At 48.1% G+C, this 12514-nt stretch overlaps 1 non-coding gene across 1 annotated transcript; it reads right to left on the bottom strand.

Moving 5' to 3' along the window:
- Positions 1 to 10315: 10315 nt before the first annotated feature.
- Positions 10316 to 10389, bottom strand: trnat-agu (transfer RNA threonine (anticodon AGU)). The gene has a single exon. It is a non-coding gene; the product is annotated as a tRNA-Thr (tRNA).
- Between the last annotated feature and the right edge of the window lie 2125 nt (positions 10390 to 12514).

The raw sequence follows: 12514 nt of genomic DNA, 5'->3' as shown, positions 1-12514 counted from the left end.
CCCGAACGTCTCCACGAAGGTTGGACCCGCCGCGTGAACGTCCGTACTCGCGCACGAGCCGAAATTAAAGCGTGCGCATGTTTAGACAGGAGGGGCCGGCGCACCCCTCGGCCATACGCGCTCCTCATGCTCCATTTAAGTCGATGATTATTTGCTGCGTTCTCCTCTCCGTGTAAATTATCATTATTCCTCTGACAGGCTGTCGGCCGCCGACGCCCGGAGTACGAGGCAAAGTGGTTTTAGAGCGCCCCGCTTTCAGGTCGTCTGCGCCAAAGCCAGGGGCCGTGTTTTTTTTCTTTGCTAATATGTTCCGAGCTCGCCTGACAGGACCGTCGATTTACGGCCGAGAGACAAACAAATATTTAACCAAAAGCTGGGAGAAAACGATCACTCCTGGATTCCGTCGGACAAGTCGTCGGATTTGACGGATTTCCTCGTCTTATTATTTCATGCCACCCACATGAGCCTCCCGATGGTGTCTAAAAACGACGTGCAAATTGCGTTTTGATATCAGATTGGATAAAATGACTTTTTCCGTACTGAGAATGTAAAAAACAATAGAAACGATTCACTTCTTGAAGGGAAATCAAAGTTTTTGATCCATATGGACAGTTAGAAAGCAGAGATGTTCACAAGTCACAAAATACGAGTCAATATGTGGACACTTGAGCTTGTTGGACACCACTTGTCAAAACCATGAGCTGTACTAGCTTCCGCTCTTTTTGAAAGGCTTTCCACTGTGTCTGTGGGAAGCTGTGCCCATTTATTTTCAAGAGCATTTGTAAAATCAGGCACCAAATCAACGTTCCAACAAATCTCAGATACGCCAAGCTTGTCAGACAATGTCTTCAAAGACCATGCTTTGTCCACTGGGGACAATCGTGCTAGAACAGGAAATGGCCTTCCCCAAATCGTTGCCACAAATTACCAAGCATACATATATAGGTGTGGCTAAAACAACAAAGCCTAACAAATTACTGGGGTGTCCACATACATTTGGCAGCACATTCTCCCCACTGTCTGTAAGCGCACATCCGTCTTCGTCCCACACTCCACCGATTCTCAGCGGTGGCTGGTGTGGGATGACCCAGAGGTGCTAGGAATTGGGTAGTAGGGATTACCTGAGGTGCCATGGCAGAGGCCGAGCAGATGGCGTCGGACCGCCGACTCCCGTACGGGGCGAGATGCCGCCATGGGCCAATATGCACACGGAAGGCTTTGTGCGTCATCTACGATTGTTTTGGTGAGGAAACGTTGTCCTGCAGTGGTGCCCAGAGGCCGGTGGCAGCCGGGTGCCAAGGCCCACTCAATCACTCATGGTTTCAGCTTGTCACAAGGCGCCTAGACAGAAGTGGAGGAACGTGGAGATCAATGTGTAACTCTCCATGCGCAAGACTGGCCTCATGTATGGATCCGCTAAAGTATGGCAAATACACCGATCAGCCATAACATTAAAACCACCTCCTTGTTTCTACATTTATTGTCAATTTTATCAGCTCCACTTACCATATAGGAGCACTTTGTAGTTCTACAATTACTGACTGAAGTCCATCTGTTTCTCTGCATGCTTTGTTAGCCCCCTTTCATGCTGTTCTTCACTGGTCAAGACTCTCACAGGACCACCACAGAGCAGGTATTATTTAGGTGGTGGATCATTCTCAGCACTGCAGTGACACTGACATGGTGGTGGTGTGTTAGTGTGTGTTGTGCTGGTATGAGTGGATCAGACACAGCAGCGCTGCTGGAGTTTTTAAACACCTTACGGTCACTGCTGGACTGAGAATAGTCCACCAAACAAAAACATCCAGCCAACAGCGCCCCATGGGCAGCGTCCTGTGACAACTGATGAAGATCTAGAACAGGGGTGCCGTTCCACCAAGGGGAGGGGGGCGCAAGTCGCGCTTGGCACATGAAGGGCGGCGTATGCCTAAAAAGGTTGAAAACCCCTGGTCTAGAAGATGACCAACTCAAACAGCAGCAATAGTTGAGCGATCGTCTCTGACTTTACATCTACAAGGTGGAGCAACTAGGTAGGAGTGTCTAATAGAGTGGACAGTGAGTGGACACAGTATTTAAAAACTCTGTGTCTGATCCACTCATACCAGCAAAACACACACTAACACACCGTAGTCAGTGTCACTGCAGTGCTGAGAATGATCCACCACCTAAATAATACCTGCTTTGTAGTGGTCCTGTGGGGGTCCTGACCATTGAAGAACAGGGTGAAAGGGGGCTAAAAAAGCATGTAGAGAAACTGATGGACTACAGTCAGTAATTGTAGAACTACAAAGTGCTTCTATATGGTAAGTGGAGCTGATAAAATGGACAGTGAGTGTAGAAACAAGGAGGTGGTTTTAATGTTATGCCAATTCTTGTAGTAGACACCAATTCTGCAAACTTCTGCAGGTCTTTTTATGTTCTTTTTCCCACCTTGTTCAGCATTGCGTTTTGTGCTCTTGGTGTCGTCTTTGCAGGATGATCACTCATGCAGTACTGAATTTGTTGACAGTAGTAGTAATGTTGAATGTTCTAGTCCCTGTAACAGAAAACCTACAATCTTAAAAGCTAATCTGAAGGCCTGATGAACATGGTAGAATGGTAGAATGTTGGTATGTAGGGCCTTCCCTATACTATTGCTGCAAGGTTGAAAGCATATCATTTCTTTTATAGAATTAATTTAGCACATCATTTAGTAATTGTGGCTAAAAAACATGAATTCAGAAAATAGAAGGGGCGTCCCAATACTTTTGTCCACATACAGTAGTGTAGTATTAAACCATAATGTGAATGCTAGGTTCAAACCCAGAAATCCGGGTCCTCCCGACTGACAGGAAGGCCCCCTGTTCTCCACCGGTGCGCATTAGAAAAAATTACAGCCTTGACATTTCTTCATTAATCATATCAGCCGCGTGACGGCGGCGAGCAGACGCGAGGCCCCTGGCAGCCCCAGGCGCCCCCCCCTACCGCGCCGCCAGCCGCGCCCCACACGCCAGCCCCGACGCCGCAGATGTTCCTGCCACCAGCCCAGCGAACATATGACTCCGCCGCACTCCAGATCTGCTCCGTCCCAGCTTCACGGTCCTCCCGTGGCCCCGTCGGGTCGAGAGGTCCGGGGTCTGTCGGGAGCCCGGATGAAAGGATGGATGGATGCCTGCGAGCAAATCTGGTCCACGGTGCCAGTTTGAGACGTGCCATCCGGAGAGGCTGCAGATCCGCTGTCAGAGGTGGTGAGAGGCTGAAGATGCTCTTTTAATTAGTGGGTGTGATTAGGAAGGATTTCGGTCTTCCGCGGGGGTTCGAGGGACTAGTGGTGGGGACACGAGTGCAGTTAACTTAAATAACTACCCCTAAATATAGACACTGTGTGTGGACAAATGACCTTGGACAGTCGATTGTTGGACATTCTATTCCAGATTCGTGGTCATTTATTCTGAGGCGGCTCTTTATTTGGGGCTGTAACGACTTCTGCTCTTCTTTTGGAATCGGATCTGTTGGAATTTGTGCTATAACAACCTTGGCAGTCAACATTCCAATTCATCTCAAATGTGTTCAGTAGGGTTAAGGTCAGGGCTAAGGGCACTGGAGTTCTAATATACCGAACTTATAAACATGTCTGTCAATAAGTGGAATTTAGCAGACACTGTTAAAACAGTGGTAGCTCAGTGCTAAAGTGCTGGATTGTTGGTCGGAAGGTCTCAGGTTCGAGCCCCAACATCACCTAGTCGCCACTTGTAGTCCCCTGAGCAAAGAGCCTTAATTCTAACTTGCATTACTGGCACTTCTGCCACAAAGTGAAATTAGAATGGGTGTCCACATACTTTTGGACACATATAGTGTAGTTGGGTTCTCGCACGGTGTGGGTACATTAACGGAATTCAGCAGACACTTTTAGGACTGGACTGTTGGTCGGAAGGTCTCAGGTTCGAGCCCCGACATCGCCCAGTCGCCACTTGTAGTCCCCCGAGCAAGACCCCAAGTCTAAGTTGCGTTACTGGCACTTCTGCTACAAAGTGAAATTAGAATGGGTGTCCACATACTTTTGGACATGTAGTTGAGTCCTTGCATGGTTTGGGTACACTTTTAGGACCGGACTGTTTATCGGAGGGTCTCAGGTTCGAGCCCCGACATCGCCCAGTCGCCACTTGTAGTCCCCTGAGTTCCAACACATATTTGAGTTGTTGCACGGGTTGGGTACATGTATGGAATTTAACAGACACTGTTAGGACCAGACTGTTGGTCAGAAGGTCTAAGGTTCAAGCCCCAATATCACCCAGTCGCCACTTGTAGTCCCCTGAGCAAGAGCCTTAAGTCTAGATTACTTGCATTGTATTCTGTCACAGTTGTTAGTTTTTTTGGACGTGTTGGCCGAAACACTTCAATCGTTAGAGTGGGTGTCCACATACTTTTGGACATGTAAGTTCTTGCGCTGTTTGGGTGTAATGTCCCCATTATTTGTTCATGTCCTCACATGTGCACGTGTTCATGAATGTGTGTGTCTCCGTGCGGGGGGTGTACATGTCACAAGGTGCGGTCTGAGGTGTTCATACCACCGGAGTGTGTGTTCTTTATCCTGCCATATGGTGGAGACCACTGGGACTACACAGGGAATCAGGCCAGGCTGCTTTCTCAAGAAGACAAACCCTCCAACACACACACACACACACACACACACACACACACACACACACCTACGTACAGTATACACACACTCACGGCCATAAGTTTGAGGCCAGACCTCCATGGTGCATGAAGAGAAAGTAGGACAGGCTGAAGGAGTGAACGCTCCATGGGCCCAGATGTGGCACACACACACAGGCGGTGGAGACGTCTCCCCCGTGGTCCCTCCTTAAGACCATTTTATTACCCCCTCTCCTTCTGCCCTCCTAATCCTTTGTCTCTCCCAGTTCCCTTCCCGCTATTTATAGTCCACCTCCCCGTTCCCCCACACAGACCAGTGTTCTGTAAAGTAGCTAAGTAGTGCAGGAATGTGGGTTCTCGCTGTGCGTCTGTTCTGACGTCTACTCCACCGAACCACAGCGGCAGCCAATAGAAAGAAATGTGCCCCCTTGTCTATATTTGTCTATATGGTTAGAAAAACCAAACCACGGGCCGTTGGAACATGGGTGACCCTGTGTACCGCCGAGCAAGCTTCATACTACCGTGGTTTTAAAGGCTCTTGTCCACCTTTGACTGAATTTGATCCAGACGAAGGACAAAACCAACACCAGAGCGGGGACTTCTGTCTCGCACGGCAGCCTTCAAACCCACAGCAAGCACCGTGTCGAAGAGTCACCTGGCCGATACTTTTACTACAGTGAAGCGCGGTGGTGGGAGCATCTAAGCAACAGGAACAAGGAGAATGGAAAGAATGGAAGGAGATACAGGAATATCCTTGAAGAAGCGATAGTTCAGCCTTTGAACACAAAACATACAAAAGTGTATCCGAGTATACTGTCAACATGAGACGGGATCATATGGAGATCCGTATCACGCACGGAGAGTCATGCACTGATCTCCATTATTCCCCGTCTCTGTGGTTCAGTGGTGGGTGGGTTCAGTGTGGCAACAGAGGAGGTTTGGATCTCTGCAGTTATTGAGTTATTGTCTGTAGTTATTGTCTTCTGGGGCAGCTATTCACAGAGTTTGGACTGTCTCTATGGGAATTTGTGCCTGTTTGGTAAAAAAAAAAAAAAGCATTCGCATGGTTGGTTACTGATGGCGGACAGGAAGGCCTGGCTTACAGTTGGAGTTCCAACACATCCCAAAGATGACTTCTGGAGTTCCTTGACATCAAACCGAGTTGTATTTGTGTGGACACCAGTACATCTCAACGATATTCTTGAATAAAGTGATAGTTTGCCTTTGAACACAAAACATACACACACAGTGAGTATACTGTCAGCATGAGACGGGGTCATATGGAGATCCGTATCGCGCACAGAGAGTCATGCACTGATCTCCATCATCCCCCGTCTCAGCCAGCTGTCAGAATTGCAGCAATCATGAGGAACCCCTCTGGCATTGCCACCCCCGGACAACCAAACACTGCCTTTTTGGGCGCCCAATGTCAGCTCTGGTATGCTACAAGCATGTTTTGCCACTGTGCCACTCAAGGTCCCCAATTCTTTTCAAAATCATTTGCGTAGGTTGTTTACTGGGACGTTTCGCATGTACTATGGATTCAGTTCCTCTGGTTTTAGGCTGGATTTCAGCCCAATTTTAGCAACGTTCGAACCCCAAAATATTTCTTGACGCGCCCCAGGGGCGAATCTCATTCGCATACCTGTATCACGAATCTGTAAGAATCGGAACAGCTTCGTTTCCTTTGGCCTTCTGTTCTCTAATTGTCAACCGATTCCTCTGCTAGTGTTAACCGTCACATCATTAAAGCTCTCCACCGCTTTCTTCTTTTTCTAGCTGGGTTTGGGGGCTTGTAAAGGCAGAGCAGATGTTAACATCTGCACAGGCTTAAGAATTACCCGGCTTCAGGTGCACGCTGGGAGTTCTATCAGTGTAATGGTTTTAGATTGCACGGGTGACGTGTTCGCCCAGAAGACGCGGCCTCTGATGAACAGGGTCCTCGAAGGCTGGGTGGTCCAGAAGCTCCGTCCTTCTTCATATGTTTCAACGTTCTTGTGAAACACGATTCCTGTGTACGAGCGGTGCTAAAAATTTGCCCCCTGCCCCCAAAAATGACATGCATTGGGCCACTTTACCATGTTCATTTAGTCTATTTAGCAAACGTACACCTACAGTTCTAATACCACGCATGCAGCTGAGCATTAATAGCCTTGCTCAGGGGCCCAACAGTGGATTATTAGTCCTTAACCACTAAGCTACCACAGCCTTACAACACCACAACCTGTTGGATCCCCACAAGGCAGAAACACACCCTGGAGAGGGCGCCAGTTCACATTGTGCATGTTTTTGAGAGGTGGGTTCAGTGTGGCGACAGGGGAGGTTTGGAACTCTGCAGTTATTGAGTTATTGTCTGCTGGGGGCAGCTATTCACAGAATTTTGACTGTCTCTATGGGAATTTGTGCGTAGGATAAAAAAAAAAAGCATTCGTTCGGTTGGTCACTGATGGCGGACTGGGAGGCCTGGCTTACAGCTGGAGTTCCAACACATCCCAAAAATGCTTAGTGGAGTTGCAGACCTTTGGAGTTCCTTCACATCAAACTGAGTTGTATTTGTGTCCAAAGTATGTGGACACCAGTACATCTCAACTATATGTTCTTGAATTAATATTTCATTCCGAACCAACAGGCGTTCATATCAAGTTTATGTCTTATTTGCTGCTATAACAGCCCAGGCTCCTCTGAGAGGTAAGTGGGTAGCACTGTCGCCTCACAGCAAGAAGGTCCTGGGTTCGATCCCCAGGTGGGGCGATCCGGGTCCTTTCTGTGTGGAGTTTGCATGTTCTCCCCGTGACCACGTGGGTTTCCCCTGGGTGCTCCGGTTTCCTCCCACAGTCCAAAGACGTGCAAGTGAGGTGAATTGGAAACTTATCTGCAGTTATTGAGTCTGCGACCCTGATCTGTAACGTTACATGGTCTGAAACTTCATGGCTAAGCTGCTGTGGTTACTGACCTTACAGTTAGTTCTCCACCATGTGCCCAATGGCCTGCCTCTCTTCCTCTTTGCTGGTGGTACCCATCTGAGTGCAGCATGTGGATGTCTGGTCTTGCTCATTCGTAGGACGTGGCCCAGCCTGTTGTTGATGCCTGTGTGTGTACTAAATCCTTTCACGTTTCAATAATGCCGCTCACAGTTGATCGTGGAACATCTACGAGGCGATGTTTGGAAACACAGACTGCACGACTCGGTGCTTGATCTTATGCACCTCAATTCATTAATTAATACACGTGTCCGAATACTTTCGTCCATATACTGCGTGCCCCAGTAACGCCCAGCTTGACTCGGTTCCAGCACATTGTTTTGTCTACTTCAGTTCAACACGACCCGGAATCAAAAACGTTTTCAACTCTCTCGCCCCAGCTCGCTCTCCCATTTCATTCCAGACAAAACATGAATAAAAGATCAAAGTTGAAAGCCCCTCTTTGATCCTCGGTGGCGCTCTTTTGTGTAGGTGAGCCGCAATTACAAACACCGCATGATAAAATGATTATTAATACTAAAGGAGGCTGCAAATGGGAAAGACCCGATTGAAACGGCTTCGTTCCCGAGCTCATTTCATGCTTTGGCTCTTCTTCCGATTCACGTCACTCGAAAGGCTGGTGCTCGTGTTCGGTGGCGTGATGCTCTATAATCGCACGTCCTTTTAGGAGGCAAGGACTTCAGCTTGTAGGACTTTCCATTTCTTTCCAATCACAAAGCAAAGTCCTTGGTGAAGAAGAACTCAACCCCATTGAACATCTATAGAACGAATTGGAACGTCCATTGCAAGCACAAATTCACACAGACAAACCACCTCCTTGTTTCCACACTTACTGTCCATTTTATCAACTCCACTTACCACATAGGAGCACTTTGTAGTTCTACAATTACTGACTGTAGTCCATCTGTTTCTCTACATGCTTTGTTAACCTGCTTTTACCCTGTTCTTCAATGATCAGGACCCCCACAGGACCACTACAGAGCAGGTATTATTTAGGTGGTGGATCATTCTCAGCACTGCAGTGACACTGACATGGTGCTGGTATGAGTGGATCAGACACAGCAGCGCTGCTGGAGTTTTTAAATGCCAATGCCGTGTCCACTCACTGTCCACTCTATTAGACACTCCTACCTAGTTGGTCCACCTTGTAGATGTAAAGTCAGAGACGATCGCTCATCTGTTGCTGCTGTTTGAGTCGGTCATCTTCTAGACCTTCATCAGTGGTCACAGGACGCTGCCCACGGGGAGCTGTTGGCTGGATATTTTTGGTTGGTGGACTATTCTCAGTCCAGTAGGGACATTGAGGTGTTTAAAAACTCCAGCAGTGCTGCTGTGTCTGATCCACTCATACCAGCACAACACACACTAACACACCACCACCATGTCAGTGTCACTGCAGTGCTGAGAATCATCCACCACCTAAATAATACCTGCTCTGTGGTGGTACTGTGGGGGTCCTGACCATTGAAGAACAGCATGAAAGCAGGCTAAAGCATGCAGAGAAACAGATAGACTATAGTCAGTAATTGTACAACTACAAAGTGCTCCTATATGGTAAGTGGAGCTGATGAAATGGACAGGGAGTGTAGAAACAAGGAGGTGGTTTTAACGGGCGCTCCAGGCTACCTTGACTGTTTCGAAAGGTCGGGCTGGTTCCTCTCTGACTTTGGACTTTCAGCCAATTACTGGACGCCCGAGCTTTGACTTCTTTCCGCGTAAAAACCGCTTATTATTTAGGAACGCTGCCATACATCACGTTGTCATTTATACATACGTTTATATTCACGGACATCACCGATTTAAATTGAGGGAGGTTTTATAAATAAATACATTACGGCGCAGGGGGACGTTAAAACGGCTCTTTTCTCCGGCCCCGCTAGTCTGACACACCTATAACTCACTGCAGGTGTCAGGGTGGGTGAGTAATGGCGGTTGCTGCATTTTTAAATAGTCTGCGTTTGGCGTCCTTGTACGTTTACCACTGAACTCTAGTGAAGGTTTTTAGTGGCCCTCAGATTAGCATTTCATTTCGGTTTAAATGAGCGCTTTGATCTTTCCACAGAAGGATCTTTTTTAGAAGGGGCCTCAACTCCTGACCGAGGAGGGCCATGACTAACACGCCCCCTCCGACACATGTGCAGTAGCTGACTGCATCTTTTCACCTGCTTGAAGCGTAAGTATGGAGATCCGTATCGCACACGGCGAGTCACGCACTGATCCCCTTTATACCCCGTCTCAGTGAAGGCACCATTTACTAGCCAGTAGAGGCCGTTTAGAGTTCGACATGACAGTTCCAATTTTTTTTAGAAGGGGCCTTACTCCTGACTGAGGAGGGCCATGGTGACCTCAATTCCTGACCGAGGAGAACCACGACTAACACGCCCCCTCCAACACGTGTAGTAGCCGACTGCATCTTTTCACCTGCTTTAAACGGAGAGTCACGCACTGATCTCCAGTATCCCCCGTCTCAGTGAAGGCACCATTTATCAGCCAGTAGAGGTCGTAATTGCCTCTTTGGACGGTCTGCCGGTAACAGAGCTGAGATTCGAAATTGAGAGAATGACATGGCAGTGTTGGGGTGATAGCGTGTTTTACTGCTGCACCACCTGGGCGCCCCCTTATAATTTATGCAAAGCGACTTACAGTATTGTGATAGTATACTGTCTAAGCAATTGAGGGTCCCAACAGTGACAACCTGGCAGTGGTGGGGCTTGAACCAACGACCTTTGGATTACTAGTCCAGTATCTTAACCACTAGGCTACAACTGCCCTATTAATTTATTATAAAGATAAAACAAGTTACCCCACCTGTGCAGGGTGTGTTACTGCATCACACCCAGTGATTTCAGGTAAGCCGTACCCACTTGACCCTGATCATGATAGTATATTACGCTAGCCCAGCCCTGCTATATGTCGGCTCGGTGCTCGGTCCAGGATATTTCTGCCTTCCGCACATTGTCTCCAGGTGAAACTGGACCTGCTGCGATCCTGACCAGGTTGATTGACAAATCTTTTCATCTCTCTCTGCTTTCCCATGCTCAGCTTCCATCCTTTCTTTCAATCAGAGGCGTGAGCCGAGGGTGAAATTTCACCTTGACCCAGACCAGAGGAGAATACACATTTCCTCCAAAACAGACCCTGGCTATTTCCTGCGCCTGTCTGTGTGTGACCCTCGACTCCAGGGCCCTGCCGGCTCCTCTGGCCCTTCCTATCACAACTGATTTGGAGACGCTAGGACACAGCAGCTTTTTTCGTATCAGGCAGCGCTGCTTTCAGGCCGTGTACGGTGACGTAGTGACGGGGAAAAGCCGGGAGACACCCACACCAATTGGCACTAATTAGGAGGCCCGGGCTAGCCGGAGAATACTGATGCCAGCCGAGTGTTGAGACACTGCTGCTGTCGCCATGCGCTCTGCCAGTGGCATAACAATGCAAAAAACGCCACAGTGGCGATGCTCATTAAATAAGGTGGACGTTCTTTATTAAAATCAGCTACACCTATTGCTGGATAAGGGTTTGCCGAGACAAAATCCGAGCAGTGCTATCATCCGGTCAGGTGTCTACACAGACACATTTGACCATGTTTGTTGGCTGAAGCTCTGTTTTGGATTACCACCTTGTCCAGAAGGTACTTCCTCTCACTCAGTGTTTTGGGAAACTTACTAGAGCAAGGATAGGTGTTGAGCCCTGGCCTCAACTTATTGAAGGTTGAAGGCCTCAAAATGGCCCAAATTCCCAAAGACCGAAAATGCCTTTCCAAAGGAGTCCGCATCAAACAGAAAGCTCCTTTTTAACGCCCATCGTCTTCTTACCTCACCTGACCTCTACACGCTTCTCTCAGCTTGCTGCCGAATTCCTGCCCTTGCCCCTAATCCTGTGATTCCGGTGCCAGTTTGCCTCTGTGTTCCCCCCTATGGCCTGCCAGCCCCTGTTGCCAGCCGATCGCCGCTGTTTATAGGATTATCCAAGCACCAATCACGCTCTCTCACATGTGGCGAGATCTTAAGTGGGGTGAGCGGCAGAGTCTGATGCCGAAGGTGTTCGTTGGAGTTCCTCCACACCTAACACACTTTCTGTACGCTGAAACAGGAAATCACCTTCCCCAAAGTGTTTGTTGCCATGAAGTTGAAACTATATAACTGATTGTGTCAGCTGTGGCATTAGGACTTGGCTATTACGACTGGTGTCCACGTACTTTTGGCCATGTTGGGTAATTCAGATCAAACGTGTAAGCATGTCGCTCATTTCGACTTGGTCGCCATGGCAACTGTGCCTACAATACGTGGCATGGTGCGCTCAGACTGACCAGCTGACCATCACAAGCCATTGGGACACCACCACCACCAATGGCCAGTGATGACTGATGATTGACTCTACCTGGTGATGTTCTGTGTTCATATAAATAGGGCTAGTTTTACTTTTCCCAATGATTCAGATGAATCAATGAATCAATGACTCAGTGATTCAATGAATTACTTCACCTACCTACTAAAAAGTCCTGTTGGTTCCAAGCTCAGGACCCAACTGTTCCTGTTGGCTTCCAGGAAACCTCAGATGTCATATGTGATCCAAGAACCCAGCTGATGGGTGTCACTGTTCACTGTCAAGCGAGTTTATTTTGCATAAGCCAACCATGATGTTAAGCTTACTTGACTGTAAACAGTGTCACTTCTATTCCACAGACAGACTTGTCTTTGGTTTCCTTAGATTGCATCTGGCCATGTAGACTTTAGGATTACTTGGCAAGAGACCACTGTTCCATGTACATTTTGATGGATGCAGTCAAACTCACCCTATGTACGTTCACAGAGAAGTCACCGTAATTGTCACCCTGTTCTTCAATGGTCAGGACCCCCACAGGACCACTACAGAGCAGGTATTATTCAGGTGGTGGA

Source organism: Trichomycterus rosablanca, chromosome 13, assembly GCF_030014385.1.
Source record: "Trichomycterus rosablanca isolate fTriRos1 chromosome 13, fTriRos1.hap1, whole genome shotgun sequence".
In the NCBI taxonomy this organism is placed as follows: Eukaryota; Metazoa; Chordata; class Actinopteri; order Siluriformes; family Trichomycteridae; genus Trichomycterus; species Trichomycterus rosablanca.
This window is presented reverse-complemented; position numbering and strand designations above follow the sequence as displayed.